Below are 17,465 nucleotides of genomic sequence, written 5' to 3'. Positions count from 1 at the left end.
TGGTGGATTATAGTTATTGGAATAGTTTGTGATGCCACCTGTGGTGTTCGGCAAGTCAGATGTTAAGCAGACGCTGCGTGCAGATCCACTGGGACTGATAGTATGGTGCAGCAAAGATGTAAAAGCTCCCCACAGGTGAAGCTGTAATCCCAGGGCAGTGTAGATGTGGTTGGCACGGGGATGTAGCAGTGACGGAAGGGTAGAAAGCAGACAAAGACACAGCAGGGTGCAGTTTCTGTACCTTTACTTGATAAATGCAGTCCAGGGTCCTGATTACACATGGTACCGGAGCAGGCTAGCCTGGAAGCAGCTCAGGATTCTCTCTCCGCAGAAGGGCTGTGCAGTCTCCTTCCTATCGCTTATTTGAATGAAGTACTCCTAGTACTGAGTTACACTGAAGTTCCTCCTAATTCTCTTCTACAAGCACTCCTCATATGGCAGACAGCTGTAGCCATATTCCTCTCTTGGCTCACTCCGTGCTTTTGTGCCTCCGAGTCTTAGATAAGAGTAGGGCATTTACAGCCTCCTACTTCTCTGGTTTCTGTTGCAGGACCGTTAGTATCCGTACAACCATGGAGACCAGGCTCCAGTTCATGCGCTCTCACTGTGAGGGAGCTCTCCTTCCTCAGCTCAACCTCCAGCTTCTCTCCTCACACTAACTGACCACTCCTTCCTCTTGGCCCTCAGAGAGCACTCATCCCATCAAATCCGGTTCAGAGTTCCCCCTGCTGGCCTGGACTGGAACTGTGTTGCATGTATAGGTTAACTGCGAGAGAGACCCCTTCACTGCTTCCAAGCATGACATCACCCTCCCTGGAGGAAGGCAAAGTCACTGTGGCGGCCATACTCCTGGGGGCGCCACATTTGTGTTCCCGTTATAAAAAAAGAGATGTGAAACAGGGTGGTGTACTCCTATAGAATTGCTGAACCTAGAGACACGACTGCTGGAGTAGCCAAAAAACACCAGACAATCTTTAAAATAATTTTTATTGAAATATAGTTAAAAATCATGTTACATATATAATATAGTGGTCTAGTAAGGAGGAAAAGGTGATGGAAGAACATCAATGCCTCAAAACACACAGGTAAAGCATGGTTACATCTAATTCATGTTATAATAGTATAGTCAATAAATACCAGGAATCCAATAGGATATGTGGAATATATTGTAGTCACATAACATATATTGTATGCATACAACAGAGGAAGATGTATAAGTTAATGCCAAGTGCACTACTTACCCATGGTGTATCAGGATTGATAGACCCTCCATGCTGCCCAGATGCATGTTTCACATAGCTGCTTTCTCAAATGCAAGTACCAAAAAGCTGAGAAGAAAGTGTGTTTTTTATTGTGTTAGAGAACTGCTGAGCATTATTACTGGATGGGTAATGGCAACATTATTACTGGTTGGGGAATGGCACCATATGCATGTGGAGGAGAAAGGGAAAGCAGAAAGCGAAGTCAGCTCACCAGTCTCTGAATAATCGTCTGTTGGTCCATGTTAGGCATCGGGTTCCTGTTGCTGCACAGCAGGAATCCCAAGCCTTACTTCCGGCGGTCTCCTATTCGTCTCCATCCGCAGAGGAGGTTGCTCAGCAAACTCATCGGTCCCGGCGCTCTGCCTAGACCAGCTCCGTGAGTTTGCTTGCTGCTGCACCTCTGGCTCAGCTATGGCAATACATGCTGCTCAGCAGCGAGATTCTACAGGGACTAAGTCCCCCATGTCAGGCCACTGAGCATGTCCGTGGAGTAATCTCCCATTGGAGATCGAAGGTCACATGCTCAGGTCCTTCTCCTGTTCGGATTGGCCCATCCGAGAAGCCAGGAAGGTCCCGGACGCTCGCGGCTATAAAAGGGTCATATGGCCGCTCGGCCATGTGCTAGGATAGACTGTATTTTCAGACTATAAGGAGTGAGTGATGTATGCACGTATGAATGTCTCTGGTGACTCATTATGAAACCGCTACCCTTAGTACGCATGTGTTGTGCAGCCTAGCCTTCTAGCGCCCAGGCTTAGGCGTAGGTAGGTCAGAGTCTGAGTCAGGCATTAGTCTTCATCAGTGACTCAGCACGCCTCAGTGCAAGTGCTCCACACTCCATAGCCAGCGTCTATAGCAGTGTTCGTGGCAGCGACGCCGTGCGCTCAGTGGGCCTAGAGGGATTCTAACCCCGTGTCCTTGGGGTAGAGTTCTGTGGCCGATTGCTGTGCATTCCTTGGCCGGGCTCTGTGAGCTAAACAGGCTCCGGCATCCACGTTCAGCGGTTGTGCGGCTCTGTGAATTAACAGAGTCCGCTCCTGTTCACACTGGGTGACGTAACCCACGTGTGACTGTTTTCACGCCACTCTATTCTTCCGCCATTGTCTAGCAGCAGTGTACCACCTCTGCACGGTGGAACCCGGGCTGCGAACGCACCTACTACTACTTCATAATTTGGTGCGTTCCGCCAGCCCTAACAGTCCATGCACGGAGCCACCTTGATTAAGGGCGTTGTCTGTAGCAAATGCACAAAAAAAAACTTCCAGCATGAAACTCCATTTCAGAAAAAAGTCCAATATTTTATTGATAACCTACTTAAAAATCCAGCATCAAAAATGGAAAGACATGATGACAAATGGGGTCCCTGGTGGTCTGAAACCGACACGTTTTGACCATTCAGGTCTTACTCATGGTAAGTTGGTAATTTAACGGTAGTGATCATATTGTGGGCTTTGATTTGGATATTTTTCACTTTGATGCTTTTATCTCGCTCTGAACTTGTGACTGTTCACACTCACGTTCTTAGTGTGTATCACTTTAGATGAACATGAAAATTGAGTGAACTGCCTACTTGTGAGAGATTCCTGGAATGTTCTCCACACTTTGCTTTCTCTTAGTGCTGATTGTGGCTCTCCAGTTTCGGGGTTGTATAGAATGGAAGATTACATGTTCCAGTGGTTGTAAAAGAACATAGTCTTAATTAACAAACACAAAACAAACACATTTTGTCAGTCCATCATTCTATCCTGAGTAAATAGTGTAACCCTAGAACTGTCATATTCTTGGATCGGGATTTGCTGCAAATTCTGTCCCTCTCACTGGAGATTACAGGGGAGCTGTCTTCTGTAATCGCTGGATTGATGATAGACATGGGACTCCATCTCTGTGGACTGAGCGCAGCTGTTGGATTTACACTTGTGGGTTTGTTAACAAGACACTTTCTTTCTTCGTCCTGCAGTAAAGTTCACCACATTGTTACCAAGTTGACTTTCCTTTTTATTTCTAGCCAGCTTATCAAAAAATCATGGACACACAATATTTTTTACAGATATATTGGAAAAGTATAATAAATCATTATGATTATAAATGATATGTGTCTACAGCCTATAATCTATAATGTAAGGCTGTGTGCACACACAGCGTTTTTTTAGCGTTTTTGCCCATAAATCCGCTATAAAAACGCTAAAAATATGAATTTTGCACTTTTTTTGCATATTGATGCGTTTTTTACCGCGAAAAAAACGCTTTGCGGTAAAAAACGCAGCATGCTCATTAATTTCGCAGATTTTTCCGCATTTCTGGCCATCTCTATAGGTCTGGAACCGCACGGAAAAAAACGCATTAAAAAACGCGCGTTTTTTGTGCAAAAACCTCGCCGAAAAAAAATGCGCGGCTTCTGGGAAGGGAGTCCTGTTTTTAAGCAGCAATTTTCTGCTACTTGTGTACATAGCCTAAGCATCACTCTGTTCGAAGCCCTTATAGACTGTGCAAGCGCGACGTGCCTACGCAGTCTGGCTTCAGACAGAATGAGGCATCCAGCGGTGAGGAGTGTGTATGGTGCCCGGAGATGGCGGTATGCATACATACATACTTACCTTGACTGGGAGGAGCGTTACCGCAGCGCTTCCATTCGGCCGGAGACCGGGGTGGGACAGGCGTGCGGCCGGAATCGCGCATGCGCATAGCACGATCCGGTGCCATTTTACTGAAGACACATTTGCAGTGTGTCTTCAGCAATATGGCGCCGGACAGTGCTATGGGTATGCGCGTACTCCGGCGCCAGACTCCTCCCCCGGACTCCAGCAGAACGTGGCAGCGCTGGAGCACAGGAAAGAAGGGTGAGAATAAATGTGTGCTTTTTTGTATGTGTGTAGCTTGATAGGGGTGAGAGGGACCATACATATCAGGATAAGGGGGTGAGCCGGACCATACATATCAGGATAAGGGGGTAAGGGGACCATGCATACCAGGAAAGGGGGGGTGAGGGGACTATGTATATCAGGATAAGGGGGGTGAGGGGACCATGCATACCAGGAAAGGGGGGAGAGGGGACCATACATACCAGGATAGGGGGGTGAGGGGACCATGCATACCAGTAAAGGGGGGTGAGGGGACCATGCATACCAGGAAAGGCGGGAGAGGGGACCATGCATACCAGGAAAGGGGGGTGAGTTGACCATGCATACCATGAAAGGACGGTGAGGGGTAGCATGCATACCACGAAAGGGGAGTGAGGGGACCATGCATACCACGAAACGTGAGTGAGGGGACCATGAATACCACAAAAGGGGGGTGAGGGGACCATACATACCACGAAAGGAGGGTGAGGGGAACATGCATACCATGAAAGGGGGTGAGGGGTAGCATGCATACCATAAAAGGGGGGTGAGGGGACCATGCATACCACAAAAGGGGGGTGAGGGGACCATGCATACCACAAAAGGTGAGTGAGGGGACCATGCATACCACAAAAGGGGGGTGAGGGGACCATACATACCACGAAAGGAGGGTGAGGGGTAGCATGCATACCACGAAAGGGGGGTGAGGGGACCATGCATACCAGAATAGGGGGGTGAGGGGACCTTGCATACCACGAAAGGAGGGTGAGGGCGCCATGCATACCACGAAAGGGGAAGTGAGGGGACTATGCATACCACGAAAGGAGGGAGAGGGGACCATGCATGCCACGAAAGGGGAGTGAGGGGACCATGCATACCACGAAAGGAGGGTGAGGGGACCATGCATACCACGAAAGGGGAGTGAGGGGACCATGCATACCACGAAAGGAGGATGAGGGGACCATGCATACCACGAAAAGGGGGTGAGGGTGTGGGGACGGTGACTTGACGGACAGACTTGACTGGAAGTAGGAGGGGACGCTGTGTGCACTACAGACAGAGATTGGTAATGACAGAAAGGTAACAGCAGGGAAAGACAGAAAAGGGCGTGCAGTACCGAAATTTAACCGCAAGATGGCAGGGGGGAGTGTAGTTCAGGAATTAACATCAGCTTACAGCTATAGAAACTGCTTAGTCATGGGGGGCGGAGAGATAGGAACCCAGGAGGGAAATTCCCAGTGAGAGAGGGAATAAATAGGACTGGTTGGGGTTCCAGAGGTTAGGTTAGTCCCGGGAGGAGCTCAGGACAGAAGACGGAGAACGGTGAAGAGCTCGACCAGAGGACTGACAGGAGAAGACAGTCAGGGGGGTGGCCTTGACACGACGTACCGCAGGACAGACGAGGCCCCGGGGGTACCGATTGGATGACGACCTCGGGCAGGTGAAGCGCTGGCGGTAGATTGGTCTAGGACAGCCCCAGCGAAAGATCCAAGAGGGACGTCATCACAGCTAAAGGAAAGGTGAAAGGTACCCAGGCCTGGATTTGGAGAGCTGTAAAGGAACTGCGGTGCATGGCTAAGGTCGTCAGGAGGACGGTCAATAAACACGGATCTGTTACAACTGAATTCTGCCTCCGTCTCGTCTTTGCATCGTCCGGTCGTGGTAAGCAGTAGACCACCCCCCAATCCGGCCCCCTACCACAAGGGGACCATACATACCACGAAAGGGGAGTGAGGGGACCATGCATACCACGAAAGGGGAGTGAGGGGACCATGCATACCAGGATGAGGAATAGGGTGCTATGCTTACCATGACTGGGGGGGTGAGGGTACCATGCATACCAGGATAGGGAAGAGGGGTGCCATGCACACCAGGATAGGAGGGGGCAGCACATACCAGGATGGGAGACCATATACCAATAAAAATGCTCGCCGCCCGGGCGTAGAACAGGTTCATAGCTAGTCCTAATATAAAGACATCAGCTGCATTCACTGTGAATCGTAAAACTATGATAATTACAGTCAAAATAAATTGTAGAAGTTTCTTCATCTTCAAAAAAAATTGTGGATGTCTTCAATTTTTTTATGGACGGCAAAAATGATCCCTATTTTTACAGACTGTCCTGGAATTTCTAGACACTTGGCAATACTGGTTCACCAAGGAAAAGGGATTTTGTAATCTTCATGTGATAGTTCCTTGTTATAACAGAGAAACCATTTTTATGTTGACCATATTTATTAAAACCTTACTGGCAATTTTTTTTAATTTTCCATGTCAATATAGCTTAGGCCTCTTTCAGACATCCGTCTGTCACCATCAGTCAAAATCCGCCGTTTTGCAAAAAAAAGGATCCGCCATTTTTTGGGCGGATCCGTTTTTTTTTCCCATTGAGTTGCATTACCGGCGGATCTTGACGGATGGTCATCCGTTGGATCCGTTTTTATACGGATCCACCAAAATTTTTTCGTCTGCCGACTTGCCCGGACGGACAATGCAACGTTTTTTTGGCCGGCCGGATCCACATTTTACTGTGCGCATGCCCGGAGGAATTGACTCAGCCGGAAATTTAACCCTAAACTCGGTTCTGGCGGCTGAAAAAATCTCTCTCTCTCTCATCCGGATCCGTCAAAATAACGGTCCTTTGACACACGTTCATTTCAATCCGCCAACGGATCCGATTTCCGCCATTTTGGCAGATTTCAACTGATCTAAAAAATGGATGTGTGAAACAGGCCTTAAAGGAAACTTGTCATCTTATGAAGTGATATTTCCCTGTAGATATCAGGTTAATCTGAAGGGAAAGAGCATTTTAGCCCTGTGCAACTACAGGGAGAAAATGAAGTTATATTCACCAAGGCATACTGTAGTAGAAGATATCTGGATTAAGCTGTCTATTAAAGGAACAGCGGCTTCTACTGATGGTCAGCCAACTGTAATAAATCATTGTGACATTGTGGAAAACTATAAAACTATTATTTTCTGCCAAATTATTCACATATAATGAATGATATTATAAGATTCTAAAATTGAAATCTGCCCTTTAAAAGTAAAAAATAAGTAGTCATAAAAGTAAAAAATGAGTAGTCGTAATGTTGGATTGTGATATATTTGCTCCATTAGAAAAAAAAAACATTAAGGGCTTGCCCCAAGAACTACAAATAATGTATATGCCCCCTTTAGGCCATGTTCACATGTTCAGTATTTGGTCAGTATTTTACATCAGTATTTGTAAGCCAAAACCAGTGGGATAATCCCATAGTCATTTTGCTATCAGGTCAGATTAATACTGAAGATCTGAGAGGCCAGTAGTACCTTTTTAACAACCCCCCCTTTTCTGTTCATTGGTTATAGAGTACTTCCTTGACTGTGGTACCCCTTTGTTTTTGTTGTTTGACTAATCTGGCTTTTTACAATTTTACCCAATAAAGGTTGTTTTAATATCCACCTTGCTACACAGATAATCCCTTAATTAGCCACTATGGTATATCCTGGCCCCCATGTGTCAAATTCCTGGCTCCAGCCGTATGTTCTCCCATCCTGCCATCATGAGTATACATTCTGCCCCCCTTGTGAAGTCCAATGATACTGCCCTATCTGTCTCCATTGTATCCATGCTGTCCCATGATCCTGCCCCATCTGTCTCCATCATATCCATCCTACACCATCTATCTCCATCTTGCCCCCTGCTCCATTCTGCCCCCCGTGCTCCATTCTGGTCCCCCGTGCTCCATTCTGGCCCTCGTGTTCCATTCTGGCCCTCGTGCTCCATTCTGGCCCGTGTCAATTTTAGGCCATGCCCCTGACCACACCCATTTCACAACTAGTCACACTCATATCCATGCCCCAATCACACCCATTTAGCTCTGCTGACCACACTGGTACTGAGGGCACAGTGGCTGATACTATGGGCACAGTGACTGGTACTGAGGGAAAGAAAGAGCAGAGAGAGAGAAAAAAGAAAGAACAGAGAAAGAAGGAAAGAAAGAACAGAGAGAAAGAAAGAAAGAAAGAAAGAAAGAAAGAAAGAAAGAAAGAAAGAAAGAACACAGAGAGAGATAGGAAGGACAGAGAGAGAAAGAAAGAGAGGAAAGAAAGAACAGAGTGTGAAAGAAAACAGAGAGAGAAAGAAAGAGGGGAAAAAAAGAAATAACAGAGAAAGAAAGAAAGAAAGAGGGGAAAGAAAAAGAAAGGAGAGGAAAGAAAAAAACAGAGAGCGAAAGAAAGAAAGAGGGGAAACAAAGAACAGAGAGAGAGAAAAAGAGGGGAAAGAAAGAAAGAACAGAGAGAAAGAAAGAACAGAGAGAGAAAGAAAGAAAGAACAGAGAGAGAGAAAGGAAGAACAGAGAGAAAGGAAGAGGGGAAAGAAAAAGAACAGAGAGAGAAAGAAAGAACAGAGAGAAAGAAAGAGGTGAAGAAAGAACAGAGAGAGCGAAAGAAAGAAAAAAAGAGGGGAAAGAAAGAAAGAGGGGAAAGAAAGAACAGAGAGAGAAAGAGCGAAAGAAAGAACAGAGAGAGAAAGAAAAAAAGAAAGAGGGGAAAGAAAGAAAGTATGAAAGAAAGAACAGAGAGAGAAAGAAAGAGGGGAAAGAAAGAAAGAACAGAGGGAGAGAGAAAGAAACAGAGAGAGAAAGAAAGATTCTCTAAAGATACTATAGCAGCCCGGCTCCCATTGTAGTGCACACCTGAGCCTCCCAATGCAGGAAATATCACGATCCGCTCACGTGGCCGGCATCTGATTCCAAGGCGATACCGCTGTCCGTGCTGTTGGAGAAGGTAGATCTGAAGTATTCCCTGAAGTGCCTCCATGGTTCCGTCACAATCTCCTCCCGAAATTACCTAATTTCCAGTCAGCTTCCAGCACGTCACTTCTGGTGAAATGTCACGTGCAAGTTTTAAAATGCTCTTCAGGGCTCCTGTGTACTCCTGTGTCGCGAGAACATAAGCTCCCGGCCGGAACAGTGGAGCAGACTCTCAAAATCGAGACTGTCCCGCTGGATCTGGGATGGTTGGGAGGTATGAATGCTCTCCACCATACACCTTGTACACGCACGGCTCTGCACACCTCATACACACACGGCTCTGCTTTGTATGCCTCGCACACATGAGGCTCTGCTCTGTACACCTTGTACGCACACGGCCACGCTACGTACACCGCGTACACACATGGCTCCACTCCATAAACCTTGTACACATGTGGCTCTGCTCCATACAACTCGTACTCATGCAGCTCCTCTCCATACACACACGGCTCAGCTCCGTACACTTCGTACACCCCGGGCTCCGTTTTGTACACCCCATACACACGTGGCTATGCTCTGTACACCCCATACACAAACGGCTCCGCTCTGTACACCTCGTACACATGGCTCTGCTCCATACACCTTGCACACACATGGCTCCGCTCCGTACAACTTGTACTCATGCGGCTCCTCTCCGTACACACACAGCTCAGCTCCGTACACTTCTCTCACCCCGGGCTATGTTTTTTACACCCCATACACACGTGGCTCTGCTCTGTACACCCCACACACACACAGCTCCGCTCCATACACCTTGTAAACACGCGGCTCCGCTCCGTACACCTCGTACACACACGGCTCCGCTCTGTATACCAAGTACACACACGGCTCCGCTCCGTACACATGGCTCTGCTCCATACACCTTGTACACACAAGGATCTGCTCCATACACCTTGTACACATATGGCTCCGCTCCGTACAACTCGTACACACACGGGTCTGCTCCGTACACCTTGTACACACGGCTCTGCTCCATACACCTCGTACGCACACGGCTCTGCTCCGTACACCTTGTACACACATGGCTCTGCTCCACTCCGCACACACAAGGCTTCGCTCCGCACACCCCGTACACACACGGCTCCGCTTCGTACACCCCATACACACACGGCTCTGCTCTGTACACCTCGTACACACACGGCTCCGCTCCATACACCTCGTACACACACGGCTCCACTCCATACACCTTTGTACACACATGGCTCTGCCACATCCACCCTGTAAACCCCTCCCGACCCCACACATAAACTTCCCCTCATTCAGCACCATGACAACCAGCACAGCAGAGTCCTGCACACATTGAGGCCCCTGATCATGTGACCCCTGACTTCTCCCCTCCTGTGACTTCATCACAGGTCCTGTGCGCACAGAGCAGCCATTTATGAGCAACCGAGCAGATGCAGGGGAGGAGAATCTGCCGCCGCCTATCTTCAGGGATGCACCACCGCCTGAGGCAAAGTGATCAACTTGACTCATGGTAGGTGCACCCCTGGTTACACCCACGTTAAAGAGAGAGCGGGCGTTCAGCGTAACGATCCCTGGTCCATGCAGTTTCGGTTAGCAGACTGGAGCGCCTTTCAACGTCCTGTGTCTCCACATCTGTCTGCTGCCAGATTTTATCTGACTGCACGCGGACTCGTAAAGTTTTATAGGTCCATTCACACATCCATGAAAGTTATGGATCTGGGAATGAAATCCATGCGGGCCAGAGAATGTCCTGTTCTGATCCGATTTTGAGGATCAGAATAGGACATCCTCAATTAACAAGACACAAAAGTGGATATGTCATGACTGGGCCAAGAAATATTTTTCAAAGCTTTTATGGACTGATGTGATGAGAGACATTCTTAACAGACCAGATGGATGGGCCCGTGACTGGTCCAGTTGTGGCGCCCCTGAGGCTGAGTCGCCACAGAGGTACTGCACCTTCTCCTAAGGTGTAGTGCCCCACAATCCGGGTAAGGTGGGAACTCCTTTCTATACTCCAACGCTTGCACCCCACACAACAGGGTAGTTCTGCACAACCACATTGTGGCTCCTTGCTCAGAGGGTAGCAGAGCACCTTTGGTGGTTCCCTGCTTGGAACACTGGACGCGCTGGGAGGTGGGTGGAGTTAAGATACATAAAAGAGTGGGACAGTGTAGGATGACAGGGTCAGTCTGGCAGAAGGTCAGTCGGGTAGGAAGTCACTCAGACAGGAGTGAGGATCCCTGGAAGAAGGGATGGAGGAAGGAGTGCTGCAGCAGCCTCAGTGATCTGAGCCAGCTGGCACGGGAAAGGAAAAGAAAAAGAAAGGTGTAGAACTGAAACCTAAGCTTCCATAAGAAAGACAGACAAGTACGGAACAAAGTAGTAGAGAGAACAGAGAGGACGTGGGTTAGAAGAGGAACCCTGCCTATAGGTTCTCAGCGCAAGGCCGGGGCCCGGTCCCCGAGGTTGTATGGACACTTATGGTTCTGCAGCAGACACCGGTGGAGTAGTTGGCTGTAAATGCACTACTCCCATCTAAGATGTGGGGCACAACAGCAATTGGAGAGAGAGCCGGGACTCAGGAGAAGGGAGTCCCCGAAGCAGGGTACAGCTGTCTGCCATACAAGTAGAGTTCTTGGGAACATCTGACAGGAGGAACTCCAGTGTAACTCAGTACTAGGAGATCTTCACACTTTAAGGCGCTATAGAGGAGTCGTTCAGAAAGGTACATGTTGGCGGAGTGTTGGAGGGGAGAATCCTAACTTGCCCAGAGGTTGATTGAGTCTCTGACCCGGAGGACACGGCCTGGAGGCAGGCACCTGTGTGTGTGTACAACTGACTGTGAGTAAAGCTTTGGAACGACAAGCCCCGGTGTCCTCCATTCATTTGTGCGCTAACACATTCAGCACCGCTACAGCTGGGTACCATTCTCCACACCGCCTGCACCTCTCCTCTTCCAATTTGGCATCACGAACAGGATGACGAGACCCAATGCCATCGGGTTCTGTGTGCCTGAGATTTGTTGGACTTTGAACTTTTGAAAATGTGCAGAAGACCCAATTTAATAGACTGTGACATGAATACTAAAAATGGCCGCTGGCGCGGAGAAGAAGGGCGTGAAGAGATGGGAGGTCCTAGGAAAAAACCAGGGGAAGAGTCTTGAGGAGATCATTTGCATATTCCCAGTGCCTTCTGGGATAAGTGAAGAGTCTCCGCGAGCTCAACGATCACTGGGTTTTGGCGGTTGCAGCTGAAAAGAGGAAATCGGAAAACCAGGGGAAGAGTCTTGAGGAGATCATTTGCATATTCCCAGTGCCTTCTGGGATAAGTGAAGAGTCTCCGCGAGCTCAACGATCACTGGGTTTTGGCGGTTGCAGCTGAAAAGAGGAAATCGGAAAACCAGGGGAAGAGTCTTGAGGAGATCATTTGCATATTCCCAGTGCCTTCTGGGATAAGTGAAGAGTCTCCGCGAGCTCAACGATCACTGGGTTTTGGCGGTTGCAGCTGAAAAGAGGAAATCGGAAAACCAGGGAAAGAGTCTTGAGGAGATCATTTGCATATTCCCAGTGCCTTCTGGGATAAGTGAAGAGTCTCCGCGAGCTCAACGATCACTGGGTTTTGGCGGTTGCAGCTGAAAAGAGGAAATCGGAAAACCAGGGGAAGAGTCTTGAGGAAATCATTTGCATATTCCCAGTGCCTTCTGGGATAAGTGAAGAGTCTCCGCGAGCTCAACGATCACTGGGTTTTGGCGGTTGCAGCTGAAAAGAGGAAATCGGAAAACCAGGGGAAGAGTCTTGAGGAGATCATTTGCATATTCCCAGTGCCTTCTGGGATAAGTGAAGAGTCTCCGCGAGCTCAACGATCACTGGGTTTTGGCGGTTGCAGCTGAAAAGAGGAAATCGGAAAGACCGCGCGCCGAAATTTGGCTCATCTTTCATCGTTTTTAAGAAATCTCAAGATGGAAGAGGCCAGGAGCCATTTGGTGAGCTGCATTTCTTGCTACATGTTCACAGATTTACCAGTGGAAAAGCCAAACTTCACATGCCACAAATGCAAGCTTGTGTCCCTGTTGGAGGAAAAGTTGCAAAATCTCGAAGAGAGGTTAGCTACGTTGAAGATCATTAAGGAAGGTGAAGAGTTCTTGGACAGAGCAGAATTATCTCTTCATGTTACAGAAAGAGAAGAAATTCGAAGTGCACCTGAAGAAACAGAGGAATGGAGACATGTGACCCAGAGAAGCAGGAGGATCAGGAGGCAGTCAGCACCCATACTGCTCAGAAACCAGTACCAGGCTCTCACGCAGGAAAACGATGAAGAAATACATCAGGATAAGACTTTGCCAACAAACAGCAACCTTGTACGCCCTCAGAGTCCTCCTGGATGGAGAAAGAAAAATGTTGTGAAGAAGAAACGGAGAGTGGTGGTCATGGGGGATTCCCTGCTGAGAGGAACAGAGGCCGCTATCTGCAGACCGGATATAACTACAAGAGAAATGTGCTGTCTTCCAGGTGCAAAAATTAAAGATGTGTCTGACAGGATATCAGGACTCTTCAGACCTACAGATGACTACAGGGCCGGACTGGGACTGAAAATCAGCCCTGGCACACCAACCAAAGCAGCCCACGTGCTATAATAATATTATAATATATATATATATATATATATATATACACACATACATTTTTTTTTTTTTTTTAAATGGGAGGGTATCTTCAATACAACCTTTTCTCTACAGTTTGTTAAATCAGAAATATCTGGGAATTCTACAGATCCACAGAAACATGTTTTACATAGAACAGACGTCTTTAAAGTATGGTCCCACAGGATAGATTCACAACGCTTTTTTTGGTTGCAGGTTTGCATGTGGTAATTCTGCTTCATATTGCCTTTCTATAAAGGTGGATTGCTCTTACTTGAATCAACCACAAAGCTACCATTTGTAATTATATTAGCATTGCGGAAAAACAAGTGGTGGAAAACATACATGTACATCAAATAGTTTAGTACTGTAGCTGGAACTTCCCATCATAACACACGTGTAATAAACTTAACAGGAAGAAGTCATGATTAGTGTTGAGCATTCCGATACCGCAAGTATCGGGTATCGGCCGATACTTGCTGTATCGGAATTCCGATACCGACTTCCGATATTTTTTCAATATCGGAATTCGGCATCGGAATCGGAAGTTCAGTTGATTGACGGCCTGACGTCATCATGATGCGCGGTGTGTGCGCATCATGATGCGCCGTCATTTCGGGCCTTCCGGGGGTCTCTGCCGGCCTGCCGGGGGGCTGTGCCGGCCTGCCGGGGGGCTGTGTGGACTGCCCGGGGTCTGTACCGGCCTGCCGGGGGGCTGTGCCGGCCTGCCGGTGGTCTGTGCACCCTGTGGGGGTCTGTACCGGCCTGCCGGGGGGCTGTGCCGGCCTGCCGGTGGTCTGTGCACCCTGTGGGGGTCTGTACCGGCCTGCCGGGGGGCTGTGCCGGCCTGCCGGGGGGCTGTGCTGATGTCCGGGGGTCTGTGCAAGCATCGTCCGATGGGACTACAAGTCCCATCGGGCGATGCCTGCTACCATGACAGTGATTGACACATTAGCCAATGATGGGACAGTAGTAGTCCCATCATCCGGCTAATGTGTTAAATGTTAAAAAAAAAAAAAAATACTACATACATACTACATGCATGCTACATACATACTACATGCTACATACATACTACATATATACTACATACATACTACATACATGCTACATACATACTACATGCATGCTACATACATACTACATGCTACATACATACTACATGCATGCTACATACATACTACATATATACTACATGCATGCTACATACATACTACATGCTACATACATACTACATATATACTACATACATACTACATACATGCTACATACATACTGCATGCTACATACATACTACATGCATGCTACATACATACTACATGCATGCTACATACATACTACATGCATGTTACATACATACTACATGCTACATACATACCACATACATACTACATACATACTACATACTACATATATACTACATGCATGCTACATACATACCACATACATACTACATACATACTACATATATACTACATGCATGCTACATACATACTACATGCTACATACATACCACATACATACTACATACATACTACATGCATGCTACATACATACTACATGCATGCTACATACATACTACATGCATGCTACATGCATGCTACATACATACTACATGCTACATACATACCACATACATACTACATACATACTACATACTACATATATACTACATGCATGCTACATACATACTACATGCTACATACATACCACATACATACTACATACATACTACATACATACTACATGCTACATACATACCACATACATACTACATACATACTACATACTACATATATACTACATACATACTACATACATACTACATGCTACATACATACCACATACATACTACATACATGCTACATATATACTACATGCATGCTACATACATACTACATATATACTACATGCATGCTACATACATACTACATGCTACATGCATGCTACATACATACTACATGCTACATACATACCACATATATACTACATACATACAATACATTCATACAATACATACATAGACATACAGTACATATAACATAGAGTAACATACTTACCAATACTTGTCACATTGTTCCCCGAAGCCATTGTCTTTTCCGGAATAAATATTAACATAACAAACCACAAAAATACTCACCCACGATCCGAAGCAGTCCACGAGTGTGTCCCACGACGATCTTGGGTAGAGAACTGCAGCATCAGATGATGCTGCCGTTCTCTACGGGCTGCAGGAATCCAATGACGGAAGGTAGGTATCCTTCCGCACTGTATTCCTCCGCCACTTAAAAAAAAAAAAGTCCCTAGTCTCACTTTATGCCATTGCTGTGTGGGAATTTCCCACACAGCAATGGCATAAAGTGAGACTAGGGACTTTTTTTTTTTTTAAGTGGCGGAGGAATACAGTGCGGAAGGATACCTACCTTCCGTCATTGGATTCCTGCAGCCCGTAGAGAACGGCAGCAACAGCTGATGCTGCAGTTCTCTACCCAAGATCGTCGTGGGACACACTCGTGGACTGCTTCGGATCGTGGGTGAGTATTTTTGTGGTTTGTTATGTTAATATTTATTCCGGAAAAGACAATGGCTTCGGGGAACAATGTGACAAGTATTGGTAAGTATGTTACTCTATGTTATATGTACTGTATGTCTATGTATGTATTGTATGAATGTATTGTATGTATGTAGTATATATGTGGTATGTATGTAGCATGTAGTATGTATGAAGTATGTATGTAGCATGCATGTAGCATGTAGTATGTATGTAGCATGCATGTAGTATATATGTAGTATGTATGTAGCATGCATGTAGTATATATGTAGCATGTATGTAGTATGTATGTGGTATGTATGTAGCATGTAGTATGTATGTAGCATGTATGTAGTATATATGTAGTATGTATGTAGCATGTAGTATGTATGTAGTATGTATGTAGTATGTATGTGGTATGTATGTAGCATGTAGTATGTATGTAGCATGCATGTAGTATATATGTAGTATGTATGTAGTATGTATGTGGTATGTATGTAGCATGTAGTATGTATGTAGCATGCATGTAGCATGCATGTAGTATGTATGTAGCATGCATGTAGTATGTATGTAGCATGCATGTAGTATATATGTAGTATGTATGTAGCATGTAGTATGTATGTAGTATGTATGTAGTATGTATGTGGTATGTATGTAGCATGTAGTATGTATGTAGCATGCATGTAGTATATATGTAGTATGTAGTATGTATGTAGTATGTATGTGGTATGTATGTAGCATGTAGTATGTATGTAGCATGCATGTAGTATGTATGTAGCATGCATGTAGTATGTATGTAGCATGCATGTAGTATGTATGTAGTATGTATGTAGTATGTATGTAGCATGCAGTATGTATGTAGCATGTATGTAGTATGTATGTAGTATATATGTAGTATGTATGTAGCATGTAGTATGTATGTAGCATGCATGTAGTATATATGTAGTATGTATGTAGCATGCATGTAGTATGTATGTAGTATGTATGTAGTATGTATGTAGCATGCAGTATGTATGTAGCATGCATGTAGTATGTATGTAGTATGTATGTAGCATGCAGTATGTATGTAGCATGTATGTAGTATATATGTAGTATGTATGTAGCATGCATGTAGTATGTATGTAGCATGTAGTATGTATGTAGCATGCATGTAGTATGCATGTAGCATGTATGTAGTATGTATGTAGTATATATGTAGTATGTATGTAGCATGTAGTATGTATGTAGCATGCATGTAGTATGTATGTAGTATTTTTTTTTTTTTTTTTTTTTAACATTTAACACATTAGCCGGATGATGGGACTACTACTGTCCCATCATTGGCTAATGTGTCAATCACTGTCATGGTAGCAGGCATCGCCCGATGGGACTTGTAGTCCCATCGGACGATGCCTGCACAGCCCCCCGGCAGGCCGGCACAGCCCCCCG

General features: G+C 46.1%; 1 long non-coding RNA gene across 2 annotated transcripts in view; it reads right to left on the bottom strand.

The window, feature by feature from the left end:
- Positions 1-2,539: 2,539 nt before the first annotated feature.
- The window catches only part of LOC141095340 (uncharacterized), a 52,320-nt gene continuing 37,394 nt past the window's right edge, over positions 2,540-17,465 (bottom strand). For both annotated transcript variants that reach the window (XR_012233354.1, XR_012233355.1), the window contains exon 4: positions 2,540-3,213. This is a non-coding gene — a long non-coding RNA (uncharacterized lncRNA). The remainder of the gene's footprint in view (positions 3,214-17,465) is intronic.

This window comes from Dendrobates tinctorius, unplaced genomic scaffold (assembly GCF_039654945.1).
Source record: "Dendrobates tinctorius isolate UK_male_01 unplaced genomic scaffold, ASM3965494v1 ptg000069l, whole genome shotgun sequence".
NCBI lineage: Eukaryota > Metazoa > Chordata > Amphibia > Anura > Dendrobatidae > Dendrobates > Dendrobates tinctorius.
Note: the sequence above shows the minus strand (reverse complement) of the source record. Positions and strands in the feature narration are given on the sequence as shown.